Consider the following 16213-nt stretch of genomic DNA (forward strand, 5'->3'; position numbering starts at 1 on the left):
GAAAATACATCATCCACTTTAATTGCCAAGAAGATAAGCATTTTTCTATTAACTTCAATGAATATATTTTTAAAAATAATTTTTATAAATTATGATGAACAATTTGACAGTCTTTAGGTCTTGTGCATTTAAATTTTGATATTTCAAAGAGTGAATAAATCCAGGTTTTAATTCCAAAAATGTGCAAAAGCCAAAATGTGTTAATATGCTTTTCCCTTATATACTTTACGGCCTGACTTGTAAGATATACACATATCATTGTAGGGGCACAGTGAGAGATTTAGCTAGCAGATTTTAGATTAATTTAAACTGGTTTAAACAAAATATAAATATAAACCCCCAAATGTCTCTGTTATTCAAGATGATCAGGGTGTCAAAGATAAATAGATGTATTACAAACGTAAGACAAATACATACACACACACATGCACAGACACACCTCTCAGAGTATTTTGAAAGTAAAAGCCAGTTGCAGAGTCAGAGAAATTCATCATAATGAGAAAGTCATCTAAGGCGGTGGAAATACTAGTCCTTGATTTTTATAATTGTGATGGTCAAGGCATTTATTCTCTTTGGCTATCCCAAATTGCCAAAACAATCTTGAGAAAAGAGAACAAAGCTAGAGGTGTTATGCTCCCTGACTTAAGACAAAGCTACAGGAGTCAAAGCAGCATGGTACTGGCACAAAAAACAGATGCCTAGATGAATGGAACAGAATAGAGAGCCTAGAAATAAATCCATGCACTTACGGTCAATTAATCTACAACAAAGGAGGCAAGAATATACAATGGAGAAAAGACAGTCTCTTCAATAAGTGGTGCTGGGAAAACTGGACATCTACATATAATTGAATGAGATTAGAACATTTCCTTTAGGAAATGCTGATTCTTTTTGAAGAGCTTTAGGAAGAGGGGTTACAGAAGTATATCTATAGAGGTAGACATATTAAAATTTTCACCCTTGTTAGTCTTAAATAAAAATGTATGTTTTTTTTTCTAAATAAACTACTGAGCATAATACAAAAATATTCTCTTCTATTAACTCTTATAATACATTAATATACCAAATGAATGAAATACTGTGGAGTCCAGAATCGATGATGATTTTAGCAGAAAGCAGTGATTTGTGAGTTTGAATGCTGGGTGAAAGCACAGATAATAATAACCTTTTGGACTCCTCCATTTAGAACTTGTCAGAAATACTGAATTCTATTGAGTTTAACTCTTGCCAATTCGATAGGAATACATCCAAATCTACAGTGTTTCAGAGTGAATTTTGGCTCAGCCTAGGTGTCTGTTACAGGGTTAGCCCATTAGCTCAAATTCATAATGGTTCTGGAATGACTTAAAACACAGTGAGATTTATGTTGTTGGATCCAACAGTCTCAAAAACTCAAAACAGTCTGCACCATCATAAAAAGAATATTGCCAATCCTGCAATATTTTAAAACTTCTGCAAGCAGAGCATGCATTCAAACCATAGAAACCAAGTTCTTCTGTTTAATAACAATTTTATGATTATAGAACATATGAAAATGACCATAAATGTAATTTAAATTTTTTTCATACATTTATTATGTGTAATCAAAATTTAATCACTAGTTTATTTTACATACTCATTATGCAAGCCACTACTGCATTATTGATACTCAAACAACAACAACAAACCATATATTTCACTTAGTTTCTACGGGAATTAATAGGAAAATAAATATCAGATTGAAATCATTCAGATTTTTTTAAATGATACAAGTTGGGCTTCCCTGGTGGCGCAGTGGTTGAGAGTCCGCCTGCCGATGCAGGGGACACGGGTTCGTGCCCCGGACCGGGAAGATCCCACATGCCGCGGAGCGGCTGGGCCCGTGAGCCATGGCAGCTGAGCCTGCGCGTCCGGAGCCTGTGCTCCGCAGCGGGAGAGGCCACAACAGTGAGAGGCCCACGTACCGCAAAAAAAAAAAAAAAAAAAAAGATACAAGTTATTTTTGAGTGACACCCGTATTGCAATCTTTGTGTGCTATTTATTTTATATGGACCTGAAACTAATTAATATTAACAGGTAGTAAATTTCACTCATCCATTCTCCAGTCATTCAACATGTTTATTATAATTAACAGTGTACCAAAGACTTTGAGATACTAAGACAGTAAGATATGATCCTCCCCATCAAGTTTATGGAGACAGTGGCAAGAGAGAATTATAGGAGTGTTCAAATATGATGACCAGAAGTAAATGATGTGGAGACTAAGAGAAAGGGATATAGGCGGCTTGAAAAGTAAGCAGTGGCTGAATCATGAAGGGCCATATATGCTACACTTAGGACTTTGGCCTTTAAGTCAAAGGAGCAATTGGAGCGTTGTCGAAGATTCCTAACCAAGAAAGTGATGTCATCATATTTGTGTTTTAGAAAGAAAACTCTAGTTGCAGGGTACAGGAAGGCAAATCTAGAGAGATGCAAATAATTTAGGAAGTTTTGAAATAACCCATGTGAAAGGTGAAGATTGTCTGAATTAAGGATTTTGAAATTTAAGAACTTCTACAGAGGAAGATTTATAGAATGTAGTTACTAATTGAATGTGGAGGGTGAGGGAACAGAATAAGTCTGGCATAACACTGATGAAAGGCTACTTTGAGGCTTGATATGTATTAGTCCCTGCAAAGAATTCAGCTGGGATGTGGAAGGTGGGAGATACAATTTTGGACATCTTCATAGTAACTGGATTGTGGGTTTTAAAAGTAAGAGGGTTGTCTTCAGTACAGGTCAAGGTAATGGAGTCCCCTGACTATAAGTAATAGTTGAAGTTATGGACGTGGAAGGATCCCTTAGGGAAAGTGTGTAGAGTGGAAACTGAGTAATTTCAACTCCTAGAGAAAGCAGAGAATGTGTAGCTTAAGGACACTGAATAGAATTGACCAGAGAAATGGGAGTAAACAAGGAGCAATGAGGAACATTGACTTATCAGAAACAGAGAAAACAGATTGTCAAGAAGGAGTAGATATAACTTGGTGAATATAAAGGAAGGTCAAGCAAATGAGATTTGGAAATTGTTCAATGGATGGCAACATGAGATCTATACCAATTTTACCATGAATGTTTTCAGTTGATAGGTGACACCAGGTTCCAAACTGTTTAAAAGTTGAATATAAGGAGCAAAAGTGAAGAATGTGTTAACACATTTTTAGTATATTTGAGAAGTAGATGTTATTAAAGTGGATGGAGTAGAATATGGGTACACTGTGCAATTTTTTAAATACATGTAGTAAAGATTTAAGCATGCTTAAATGCTGATGAGGAAAAATATAGAGAAGAGTCTGAGAAGGAAGAGAAGGGATAATTAATAAAGCAAGGTCACTGAGCTTATAGTAAGATTAAAAAAAACAGAAAAAAGAGACATATGCTGTAAGAGCAAGAAGGAGAAAAGATGCAAATGTGTTTGTAAATGACACTATATTTTTAATAAAATTGGATGTTAAATATTTTCTTGTGATGAAGTGTGCAGGCAAGGTGTGGTAGACTTTGGGAGACCTGGGAAAGTTTGTGAATCAGATATGTTCAGTCTAGGGACATGCCAATCTCATTAAACAGCACTGAAAACCTAGTTGATTTTAAAACCGTGAGCTAGCTATGCAGTGTGGGGTTCTCTCTAGCAGTATATAGAAGCTCATATATGAGAGTGAGCATGTGGACACTCAGTTAATCTTTTTTTTTTTTTTTTTTTTTTTGCGTTACGCGGGCTTCTCACTGCTGTGGCCTCTCCCATTGTGGAGCACAGGCTCCTGGATGCGCAGGCTCAGCGGCCATGGCGCACGGACCCAGCCGCTCCGCGGCATGTGGGATCTTCCCAGACCGGGGCACGAACCCGCATCCCCTGCATCGGCAGGCGGACTCTCAACCACTGCGCCACCAGGGAAGCCCCACTCAGTTAATCTTGAAACAGGATATTACCATGAGAATAGAACAGAGAAGAAGAGAATTGACAATTTTGATAAGATACTTGTTGAAATAATGGATTTTTGTGTCACACTGCATAATGAAGGAAACGGTGATAAGCAGAGTAGAAAGTGGAAGAAAACAGAACTTTTCAAAGACTACTCATCTCAAACAATTGAAAAAAAAGTTCAGTGAGAGTAAGACAATGAAAAATAAAAACTAGATAGAAAGATGTCATCAGAGAATTAATTTTGCTAATTAAAACCTTGAATAAGGACAAGCTACAATGATGACAATGTCTATATGGATATTGATCATGTAACTGAGATGTGACAAAGGATAACATATTCTGGAATTACTAGGTACCAAAATTACAAACAAAATTTGTATATACATTTATTTCATTACAGGTACATGATAAGAATTCTCTTCAAATCAAAATCTCCATTCTATTATCCACAAAAAAAAAAGAATTTGGAAAAATATATAATAATCCCAAAGTTTCCATCTAGTAAACTGTGTCACTTATTTCTAAACTGGGAATTCCTTTCCTCCCTCCCTCCCTCCCCACTCCTTCCTTCCTTCCTTCCTTTTTTCCTCCCTGTTTACTTTCTTCTATTTTGTAAACATGCATTGAGTATTTGCTTTGTGAATGCAGTCCTTGACCTCTAGGGGCTCACCATCCAGCGAGGACACAAATATATAAACACATAATTATAGTCAAGTATCAAACACTTTTAAGAGTTATAGATTAGGCCCTGTGGGAGGAAGCTCTTAATTCATTCCCTGGAAAGGTCAAACAAGTCTTTGCTGAGGAAGGTATGTTTGAGCCAAGTTTTGAAGTGTGAATAAGCTCATCAGTCAGAAAGGAGATAGAAGGAAAGAAATTATACCAGGAGAGAATATTATGTAAATGGATGCAATCATGTTGTGTAAAGGGTACTACTATGGCAAATTTGGTCTGCCTGTGGTATGGAATACCTACAGAGGATGGGTGAGAGGCGATAGTGAAATGGTAGACAGAGGGCAGATCACAAGGGGCCTTTGGAGTTTGGACATCATGAAGATTCTCTGGATTTCTAACAAAAGTTCAAGCAGCGAACATCCATGATGAAGTTTGAGTCATAAAATCATAGCTCTGTATGCCAAGTAGACTATATTTTCAGAGAAGATGAGACTGGAGATTGGAGATATGAGGTAATTAATGTTGAAAAAACAACAAGAAACATGAATTAAATTAATTACAACAAAGCCTAACACAATTTTGTGAATGGGAGAGGGACTTGACAAAGTGATTCTAAATATATTTTTAAATATGTACGTGAAATACAAACTATTTACAAGAATAATTATTGAGAGTGGGTAACTTAGAGGCTGAAAAATATGCTACAGAGATAAAGTAATCAACGACTTATTGGCATTTGAATAGATCAACAGCTCATTGGAACAAATCAGTCAGTCCAGAAAGAATATGTAACTATGAATTTGAGTTGTGTAAGTCCTTTTATATTAGGGGTTTACAGAAAGGATACATTATAAAATAAAGATTTCTGATTCCAGGAGATAGATAAGACACATAGGTGGGCCTTCTGTCCCTCTTAAGACTCCAGCACGATTAAAGAATCAAAGTGAAAAAGGAATGTGTGTATAAAACAGAAAGGAACAAGAGCAGGAGACTCTTATCTAGAAGGGAAAGTCCTCAAAGTTTTTAAAAGATTGAAAACCAAAGGGAACAGAATGAGAGATGGCACAAAGAGAGAAAATCACATTCTGGAATACGCTACAAAAGGGTCTGCAAAGGAACTGAGAGCCAATCTGTACTGTGAAACCTCTGAGACATTTGGAGTTGCAGTTAGAATGCATAAGGCAGAATGTAATTGAACGGTAGGGCTAACACAGGAAGGGTGCTTAATTTAAGGTCAAATGATAACTCTATGAGTCATTACTCATAACCCATCTCTCACCCCCTTACACACGCACACACACACACACAAAGAATTAGGGCAGTTTTCACTTATCCCCATGTAAAATTCCTCTTCTTTTCACTAAAGAAATTAAACTCATAATTGGGGGAAAATACAGTTTCACTAGACAGTGGGAGGAATGGAGTCAAGTCTCCAAATAAAGTGAAAGAAGTGATTTTCAATCTAGAATTCTATACCCAGACAAGCTATTGTTAAAGGAGTAGAAGACAAAGATGATCTCACCCATGTCCCTAGTGCCCTAACCATATTCCCACCCCAAATAAAGGTATAAACTGAGATTAAGTATGACTACTACAAGCTGTGTTAAAGGAAACAACAACTATGAGAGTTCTGCAGCAGGTCTAGAGAAAAATGAATCATGCTTAAGACAGGTGGGTGGTCTCTGGAGAAAAAAGAGTTTGTGTGTGTGAGTGTGTGGTGAAGGTGATGCCATGAGCACTGAAGAATCCTGAGCCTAACATTGTATTCTGCATAGAGCCATTATTTGATAGGTGGGTTTTGGTGATAAGAAAAACCAAATTTATACAAAAATGGCTTACCGCTTTTAAGGGTCCTTCCACATATATATCAGTTTATGTGCTTCTTATAATAATTCTGATACTTAAGTATTTTCAACACTTTGGTTGGTCTGCCAAATACCGTGATGCACTATTATTTGAATTGATGAAACATTATAATGCATGCTTACTTCTGGAAGGTGTCCAACTAGTGAATCTGAAACCATGTCATTTTCCAATAGATCAAATCTTATTCAAATGTCTCTTGGGTCACTAGCAACTTTTCCAACTCTTGCTTATTTTTAAAGTTTTAGTTTCTGGGAATTCTCTGGTTGTCCAGTGGTTAGGACTCTGAGCTTCCACTGCAGGGGGCCTGCGTTCAATCCCTGGTTGGGGAACTAAGATCCCGCAAACCTCATGGCATGGCCAGAAAACCCCCAAAATAATAAAGTTTTAGTTTCTTTTTAGGAGGTTGAAATAATAATATATCTTTCTCACTTATTAGGTTTCATCAAATGGCATAAGGTGATTTATTCACTAAGATTCTTAGTTCTATTTTACTGGCTTCATACCCAAAATCATGTACTTAGTGCTTTCTTTCCAAGGCATTTGCCAAGACCGTGAACCAGCACCACTTCCTCTTCCAGAGCATCAATGACAAAAATCCACTCAAATAAATTAATATTTCAAATTTGACTGGCTCATCTAGGCAGAGCAGCTAGCTGACATGCCAATGCATGATGTAACTCTGATGGCCACTACTAAAAATTATGAAGAAGCATTTTCATCTTAACAGTTTCTTTCAGAAGTCAGCTTTCCTTTCTCTTGTTTGCCCTGTTGACTTCTAGCAAATGGTAGAATGTGCTGGTTGCACATGACAATTCATACATGATGAATGGAGGCTGGGGATGTTGAGAAAGACACTGTGCAATTTATCTAAATATGATGGCCTCTACCACATTTTATTTTACCATGCATTTATATTATCATTAGTATTATTATACTTTTATTTATTCGTTTCATCAACAAAGGCATAGGGAAATTACTTATATAAAATAATGTTTTACCTCTGGTTTCTCTTCCATTTGGCGTGTATGTGTGGGTGTGGGAGTGGGTGTGTGTGTGCGAGATGTTGGCTTCCTTGTGTGTTTCACTTTTTAAAAATTTGTACTTTTCATTTCTAAAGTAAAAATATTATGGAATTTTATGTGTAGAATGTACTTCAGAGTTCATTTGCCCCATTTTCTTTCTTTAAGTTGAAAAGCTAAGGCAAATTTTTAGAAACTGATTAATGCAGAACTTCAGTCTTATGGTTTGCAATTATGCATTTCCCCAATAGACAAGTTTTTTAAGTCCTTACATGGCAAAACTTTTGGTTAGTAAGTGTCTTTTGATTTCATCTTAACTTTTGTACTTAACAAAATAATTGCTCAAAGATTTGAAAACTATATATTAAGTGTGAAGCAATTTAATGTTCCATGCAAATGTATATGACAAATTTTAAAGATTTTTACCACACTACAAACACTACAACTTTCAATATTTTCAGCCAAAAAAAAATTGGTTGAGATGCCAAACATTTATCATCACTTGTGAATTTAACAAATTACATGAATGTGAGACCAAAACTATTGAAGTAGATTCTTTCTCACAGAATGTATAGAAAATGGAAGATATAACAATATATAATATTATTTTGGTGGTATACTTAAAAATATATTATCAAGAGACTACTAGTGGACAAGTTAATAGAACTTGATTAACTGAAAATTAGTACAAAAATTCTTTCTGGATGATATATGAATAGAATGGAAAAATATGTCATATTCTTACTTGATAATTTCAAAGCAATTCAACAGTTGTTTATTGACTACGTAATATCTACAAGATATTATCTATGGGAAAACAATTTACAGAATATATAAAATGAGTTTAAACATCCTCTACTTTATTTGCTTTTATAGTTCAGTTACCAGAGATTGTACACTGAAGTGGTCTCTCTGTTTTAAGAGTGTTCATTATTCAGATTAATTTTAAAATACAAATTTCTGACTCGAAGTCTCCAAAATAAATGTTCTTATTAACATTAGGTACAGTTTTCTATTTCTTTGTATGGTATATTTTTCAAAAAAGCATAAATTCCAAAAGCATAAATTCATGTGATTGATTTTGTATACTGAGGAAATGAACTACATAGTAATAAAAACTAGAATACTTTTTTTTTTTTTTTTTTTTTGGGGTACGCGGGCCTCTCACTGTTGTGGCCTCTCCCGTTGCAGAGCACAGGCTCCGGGTGCGCAGGCTCAGCGGCCATGGCTCACGGGCCCAGCCGCTCCGCAGCATGTGGGATCTTCCCAGACCGGGGCACGAACCCGTGTCCACTGCATCGGCAGGCGGATTCTCAACCACTGAGCCACAAGGGAAGCCTGACAACGATCTTAAATTGTTTAATTAAATTAATTTATTTCTTTTCCGTAGTACTAATCCATTCAACTCTCTTCTTAATAGGACCATTTTCAATATTCATTTGTAATTTTATTTTCCCAATGTGTAAGCTACTTCTTAAAGTAAATTAAGCACATGGGGTTTATGCTTGCTTTTTCGTTTTTCTAGGGCACTGTCCAATAATTAGATGTTCTGTTATACTACACAGTCCTCATATAGGTTAAAAAGATGGACTACTTTTTCCTAAGGAGTTTTAAAAATGTGAAGATTTGGGTATATTCAGTTAACAAAATGTAACCTATCATAAGCATTTTTTGTTTCTGACCTATTGCCATTCGTCAGATGATGCTGACTTGAAATTCCAAGGAAAATGAGTGATCTTAGTAGAAATGCTCCATCTCAGTTAGGTACTCATTAACATTGACCCGTTTATGCAAATTCACCGCTAGATGAATAACCTCTGTGGGAGAAAAAACATTTGCTGAGCAAAACTCTGCACCACCAGACATTGTGCTTCCCACTTTTCAAGGTTTGTACTTTTATAGTTTCCACTCTAACTGTTTCCTATCATTTCCTACCAAAAATCTTCAAAGAATCCATATTATTTTATCATTTTTCTTATGTTTTCTTCATAACTCGTGATCTTTGCTTTTTCTCAGTCTAGTAAGGCTAACAAAGAGAAATTTTTGCATGAAGAGATACTTTTTCTAAATGTTTAGTATAAGGAATTAAAATCCTATGTAAAAATATGTATGGCTGGAAATGGCTGATATATTTTACAGTATCAAAGTAATGAAACAAATTCCTAAAGTATAGGTGATAGTCAAGATAAATCATAGTTAAGAAACATGACATTTTTTTTCAACTAAAATAGTTAAAATTTATTTCTTTTTTATTATATATATATATATATATATGTTTGTTAAAGAACTATATGGGCATGATCAAAATAACACATGCATATTTAGCTATATACCTTTGACAATAATGATTGCTAACTAGTATATTCTATTCCATAACTACACTTCTGTAAGTATGTGGTTGTTATGACCTAAGTACTGTTTAATTTACTGCAGAGTTATGTGATAAAACATAGCCTTCTCTATAGTTCCAATGATGTAATATCTGTGCCACTTCAAAAAGAATGCTCAAATAGATGAACATTTTTTTTAATGTTTCATTCCCACATTTCAGGAAATGAAGTCAGCCTTAAATATCTCTACATTCCCCTAATACGTGGGGAGGAGGGAGAATGAAAGAAATACAGGGTAGCTATGACACATACGTCCTTCAGGAAGTCAGATTTTGTAGCTCGTGGTAATTTGCACATACAACTGTGAAAAGAAAACCACTTTACCCACTAGGAAAGGCCTGTTCTCTTTCTGTCTCAAAGTTCCAGTGAGGAGAGTTTTTTTGAGAAGCTAAACTGAGAAGAATATAAAGGAAAAAAAATTAGGAAAGTACCTAGGAAGTGAAGATTCTTTTTCAATTTAAAACACTTTGGAGGAAATGAGAAATTTCATTGTTTCTAAATATACAGAGTAAAACTAGTGTAGAAGAAGTTAACAGTTCCAAGGAAAACGTAATCTAGTAATTATAGTAATTTGATATTGCCACCATATCCCAGAGGATAAGGGATAAACAGAAGGCTTGTATTACATGTGTCTTGGTTTTTAAAATTTTATTTTTATATTAATTCATTTTTACTGTACTTTACAAAAGTGTCCACAACTGACAAAGACAGAGTTGGTTTTCATCACAGATTGAAGAGCTCTGAACTAATTATTTAGTTTCCTGGAGTAGAAAAGAAGATCAGATTAATATCAAAAGACACATCATCTTTTGATACTAGGGAAAAGCCAGTAAGAAAATCTGCAGATATATGTTTGCTGGAAAGCATGAGGAATCAGAGATGAAGGAACTCAAAAATAAGAATGTGTTTCCTTTGGAAAAGGTAACATTTTAAGCTGAAACTCAGCAGGATAGTCATGGTCTTTGGGGATATGAGAAGAGAGGAAAAAATATTGGATAGATGGTAAGAGGGAAAATCATAGGTACTAAGAATAGAGAAATGCATAGACCAGAGCTGAGGGCTTCAAATAAGTTACTGTTTTTTTAAAAAATTAGTATACACAATCTACAGTTTCCTATCCAGTAATTTTCATTACCTCAGGTATAGAAAGTGGTTGTTTTGATTACTCAGAAGTTGACATTTTGCAGAAAAGGGCAGTGGAAAAATACAGAGTCCTTAATAAATGGAGATGTGTGGTGGGTGGGGATTGAGAGGCTGTAAGATGCCAGAAGTGAGGGAAAGTTATGGGTGGAATAGCCAAATAGAATGGACACTGAAGAGAAGGAATTTTCCTGTTACAGCTAGACAAATTATTGTCTGAAACTGGCAAAGGGGACCTCAGAAAATGAGGGCATTGACGTCAAAACCTAAGGCTTATGAAGTTTGAAAGAATTGAACCAACTCTGTTTGAGAAAGTTACCAGAGAAAAACTGAATCTTTGGGAAGAGGGCAAGGTGCAGTCATAAGTCTCAGGAAAAGCAGAGAAGGAGAGGAAGAATTTTATGATGAGGCTGAGGGTACAAGAGAATTAATCGAAAATGTAGGAGGAGTTTTGAAGGGACAGTGGAAAGAAGAGACCCTCCAAGAAGCACTCCACAGCAAGAGGATCTGATAATAGGTAGGGGAAGCTAAGGAGTAGATAACTGCATTTTGACTATGGACACAGGCTGATAAAGATTAGAGGCCCAGTTGGTTGACTTTTCTGAAGGTTAAGGGCTGGCCATTTGAATGAGATCCTAGATAGAGTAGGGACTGATAAAATTAGTCCAATGAGTGCAGTCATTATCAGTGTTCAAAGAGACCACTGTGAAGAATACTGTTCTCTCATATATGAGATGAAACCTTCTGCACTTTACCTAAAGCATGGCAGGATAATCTGGATAGTCTTCAAGGTAAGAATTGCAAAAGGTGCAAAAGGACTCTTAAAATATTTATTTTACTATTGATTAACACTACTACATATTGAATTCTGGATATATGTTAGCTATGAAATGGACTGAGTTGCTAAATGTTTGTTTTCTTGTATTCTGTGTCAACATGACATAGAGATACTCCATCTAAAAGATATATAAAGTTATGCAGGTACAAATACATAAAGATAAACCAAAGAGCCTGAACTTATTTTAATACCTTAAAAATAAGAATGTTCTGTGTCAAGAGAGCCATTTCTGACCCATTTGATTTTCTTAATGTTGCATCGATGAGAATTCTGAAAGCATATTTGAAGACTTCAATCAATACTGAGATCATAGAAGCAGCCTAACCTATAAATGATTCCCATCTGTGAAATCAAAGACTAAGGACAGATCAATATATTCCATGAAAAGTCTTAAATTGACCATTTTTTAGTTAAGTAAAACATAGTAAACCAAATAGTTAAGGATTGGTTGAGTCTCACCGATTTCATAGGTGGGTTATTAGGTTGAGAGACCCCTGAATCCAGCTTATCAACAATGAGTGTGGAAGCACTTTGGAATCACTCTGCTAATGTATGGATATCTCCATATAACACAGTTAGGGATCAACCTTTTAAGAACAGGATAGTTTATACATTGCTCCTGGGAGAATATCACAAAAAATTATACTTATGGTGAACAAATATGCAAATATTAGGGCAGGATTTGGGATTTGGAATCAAATTATCTTACTCAGATAATTCTTCCAGCAATTCTATCTGGAGTTATTAGACTCCATCTGGGCAGAATTCTAGAACTATAGTATTATAAAAGTAATTCAATGAATATCTGTGACCAGCTCTTTCCTCTCCTTGAAGTCATATGAAGAACACAATGTTCTGAGCTGGGCGAATGTAAAGCACAGTGTCTTCCACTGACATATTTTGTAGTCAAGTTTTGGTGAAAATAAAATTGAAGCGCTACCTTTCAAACTTATTTTAATTATTTTTTTTCTGTTGACTCTTGTAAGTACCACTTAAAACATATTGCTGGTGGGTCAGAATGGTCTGTCTTTCTGTTACCCAGACTCTGAGCACTCAAATCAGGTTTCAAGTTCAGATTACTTGGAAGGTAGAAAATAATGAAGTTGTTTTTCTTTTTTTAATTCCTTGGTTTAAAACACAAAAGCGAAAACTTTCCACTCTTAAGACCATAAAATGTTACTTTTGCTGTTATTGTTAACCCCCTGCAACAGTCTCATTCATTCATTTAATAATTTACTTAACAATTTACAATTGATTTAACAATTAATAACTACAATTCATTTAACAATTTGAGTGTCATCTACAGTGCTGTTTTTGAGTTGTCAGGTTTACATGCAGGAGCGTTAAGTTAATAGATTTAGATAGGATTTTATCACTTTAGGATTTCTACCTCATAGATGGAAAAAAGCTGAAAATATTAATTAATTAATCAATGATGTTGGCCACTTGATCAGGAAGTTGAGTAAAGTTGCCCTGAGACTTATCTTACAAGCTACCCTTAGACAGTAAAAGTTATGGCCTTGCTGAAAGTAGACCAGATGTTTCCTTTTTTGGTTAGTGTGACTATCTGCAGATGTATGTGCTCCATAAGGGAGTAGTCTTCTCATTCCAAATCTTCCATGAGCAAGGTTTTACCAGGGCCATTAATAATCTACCATATGATTCAGCTATCCCATTTCTGGGTATTTATCCAAAGAATACAAGAACACTAATTTTGAAAAGATATATGCACCTCTATATTCAAGCAGTATTATTTACAATAGCCAAGACGTGGAAACAGCCTATGTGACCATCCATGGATGAATGGATAAAAAAGATGTGGTATACAAATACACTGGAATACTGCTCAGCTATAAAAATGTTGGGATCTTACCATTTGCAACAACATGGATGGACCTTGAGGATATTATGCTAAGTGAAATAGGTCAGATGAAGCAAGATTAATGCCATATGATTTTACTCCTATGTGGAATATAAAAAAATAAATAAAAAAGAAACAAAATAAATGAAGAAACCAAATCAAACAAAACAAACACTTAGATACAGAGAACAGAGTAGTGGTAACCGGATGGGAAACAGCAGGGGGTGGGCAAAATGGGTAAAGGGGATCGACTTTATGGTGAAGGATGGAAACCAAATTTCTGGTGGTAAGCATGCTGTAGTGTATACAGAAATTGAAATATAATATTGTAAGCATGAAACATATAATGTTACAAACCAATGTTATCTCGATTAAAAAATAATAAATTAAATAAATGAATGAATAAATAAATATCTCAGCAAATGGTCACATGTGAAGCTTATGCCTTCCAGGGTGTATTAATTATAAGAGCTCAACAAACAATCAAATCGGGCCCAAGCAACTACACACATTTATGTTTGCATCAAAAGTAATACTATATACACTATGATGTCCTTTTGTCAGGTAGATAAATCAGGATGGAGCTACATGGATTTGACTATTCGTAATTAGCTTTTGATATTAACCAGTGTCAAAATAGCCAACTTGCTGTGCCTTTTCCAATGTTAGATTTTGGAATAGCTCCAAAAAGTGAGATCACTTTTGAACACATAATGTTAAAGGCCAAAAAGGGAGACCGTTTATGAAATTAATTATGTGAGCACTATACAGTAGAGTTAGTATATAAATCTAGCATGAGTATAGTATATTAACGTTGTGAAGTTAGGAATAGAAATGGGGTAGAGGTTAGGCTTAATTCTACGGATTATCCTGTACAATAGGAGTTCAGTAATCACATGGAAGCAAAACAAAAAAATGTGTTTCTAATATATTATGAAAGGCCTTATAACCCCATTAACTTCCTTTATGAAAATAGTGGTTCTGTTTCTCTGGAAAACAATTTAGAAATAACAGGGTTTTATTAAAGGAATTGGTGAATAACTGTTAGAATATGTTATATTATTTCAGTAAATAATCACTTAAGACCTTACAAAAAGAATCTAACTCCTGATAAAGAAAGTAGAAAATCCATAAAAGTCAGCTATACTGAGAATGGGCCCTAGTTCTCTGTAACATCCCGAACTTCATTCTAAAATCTTATAGTTGAATGCCAGTTGCTGCCCATATGTTTATAGTTTACAGATAATTGGCAGACAGTTTCAGATATTGTTTATTTTAGATAATAAGGTTGAAAGGAGATTAGTTTCTTATTTGATCCAGAAGTTTATGTTCTTCAGTTTTACCCTATTTCTCAACTATGTAACACTTACCCAAAAGACATATTGTTCAATATGTCCATTTTGTCAGGAAATGCTTAGATATAAATATAGAATTCTATTACTAAACAAAAACATGAAATCCATGGTGATTTTCTTTCCCTACTTTAGTAGTAAAAAAGCTTTTTATGGTATTTTACTGTGTTACTTTTAATGAAAAGTTATTGATAAAAATGTTGGTACTATTTTATTTTTAAATTCAGTGACCATGAAATACCAGAGGAAATAACATCAAAAGGACTTTTCTTTGGGTTTGCCAAATACAAAACCAAATTTAAAAATATGTATAACTGATTGACTTTGCTGTAAACTGAAACTTAATACAACATTGTAAATCAACTATACTCCAATAAAAATTAAAAAAAATAAAAAAACAAGACTTGAAAGTCACAAAAAATAAAATAAAATAAAAATATTTTAAAGGAAATAAAATTCTTAATGCTTTAAAATAAATTGCTACTCATATAGCTGTCTGATATCAAAATACGTGATCTGCTGACTTTAAAATCCAGGATCCTAATCTTACTTAAAAAAAAATTCAGAACAGTGTGTACATTCCCACAAAGAAGGATTTTTTTTTTTTTGCTCACTCTAATTACTGTGTCAAAAAGGAAGATTGTTTAAAGAAAGAATTAATGGCTAATAGAAATATATCAAAGTGAAAAACATTTAATTAAAGATAGATTTGCTGATTTTATAAAAGCAAAACCCAGCTGTGCTGTCATGTTACCTCTACACACTTCAGTATGCATTTCTTAAGAATTATAGAAGTTTCCTTACCAAGATATAAATCAAATAAATAAATCAAAGTATTAAATTTGCAGGTTTTTTCCTGTTTCTCAGTTAATTTCTCAATACGTGGTGTCCTCATTACTTCAAAAATAGACCATTCTTTTGGTGAATTATACAAAATATGATCCTAAGTATCTCAAGGTGTCATTTTTTGTGTATTTATACATATTTATTAATTTTATTAACTCAGTAGCCCTTTAACAATTATACATCAGCTCCCAAGTGGGTTTTGTTATTCTAGACTAGGTGAAATATAAGCAGAAACCGTATTAGCAATGGAAGAGTGATATAACACATGAGCTACTAAAGAAAGGATTCA

General features: G+C 34.5%; 1 protein-coding gene across 1 annotated transcript in view; it reads left to right on the plus strand.

Annotated features, from left to right (window-relative positions):
* Window positions 1-16213, plus strand: part of HCN1 (hyperpolarization activated cyclic nucleotide gated potassium channel 1) — a gene marked incomplete at both ends in the record, with an annotated part of 391133 nt that overhangs the window by 202839 nt on the left and 172081 nt on the right. The gene's annotated exons all lie outside the window — the stretch shown is intronic.

Source organism: Hyperoodon ampullatus, assembly GCF_949752795.1.
Source record: "Hyperoodon ampullatus genome assembly, chromosome: 4".
NCBI classification, from domain to species: domain Eukaryota; kingdom Metazoa; phylum Chordata; class Mammalia; order Artiodactyla; family Ziphiidae; genus Hyperoodon; species Hyperoodon ampullatus.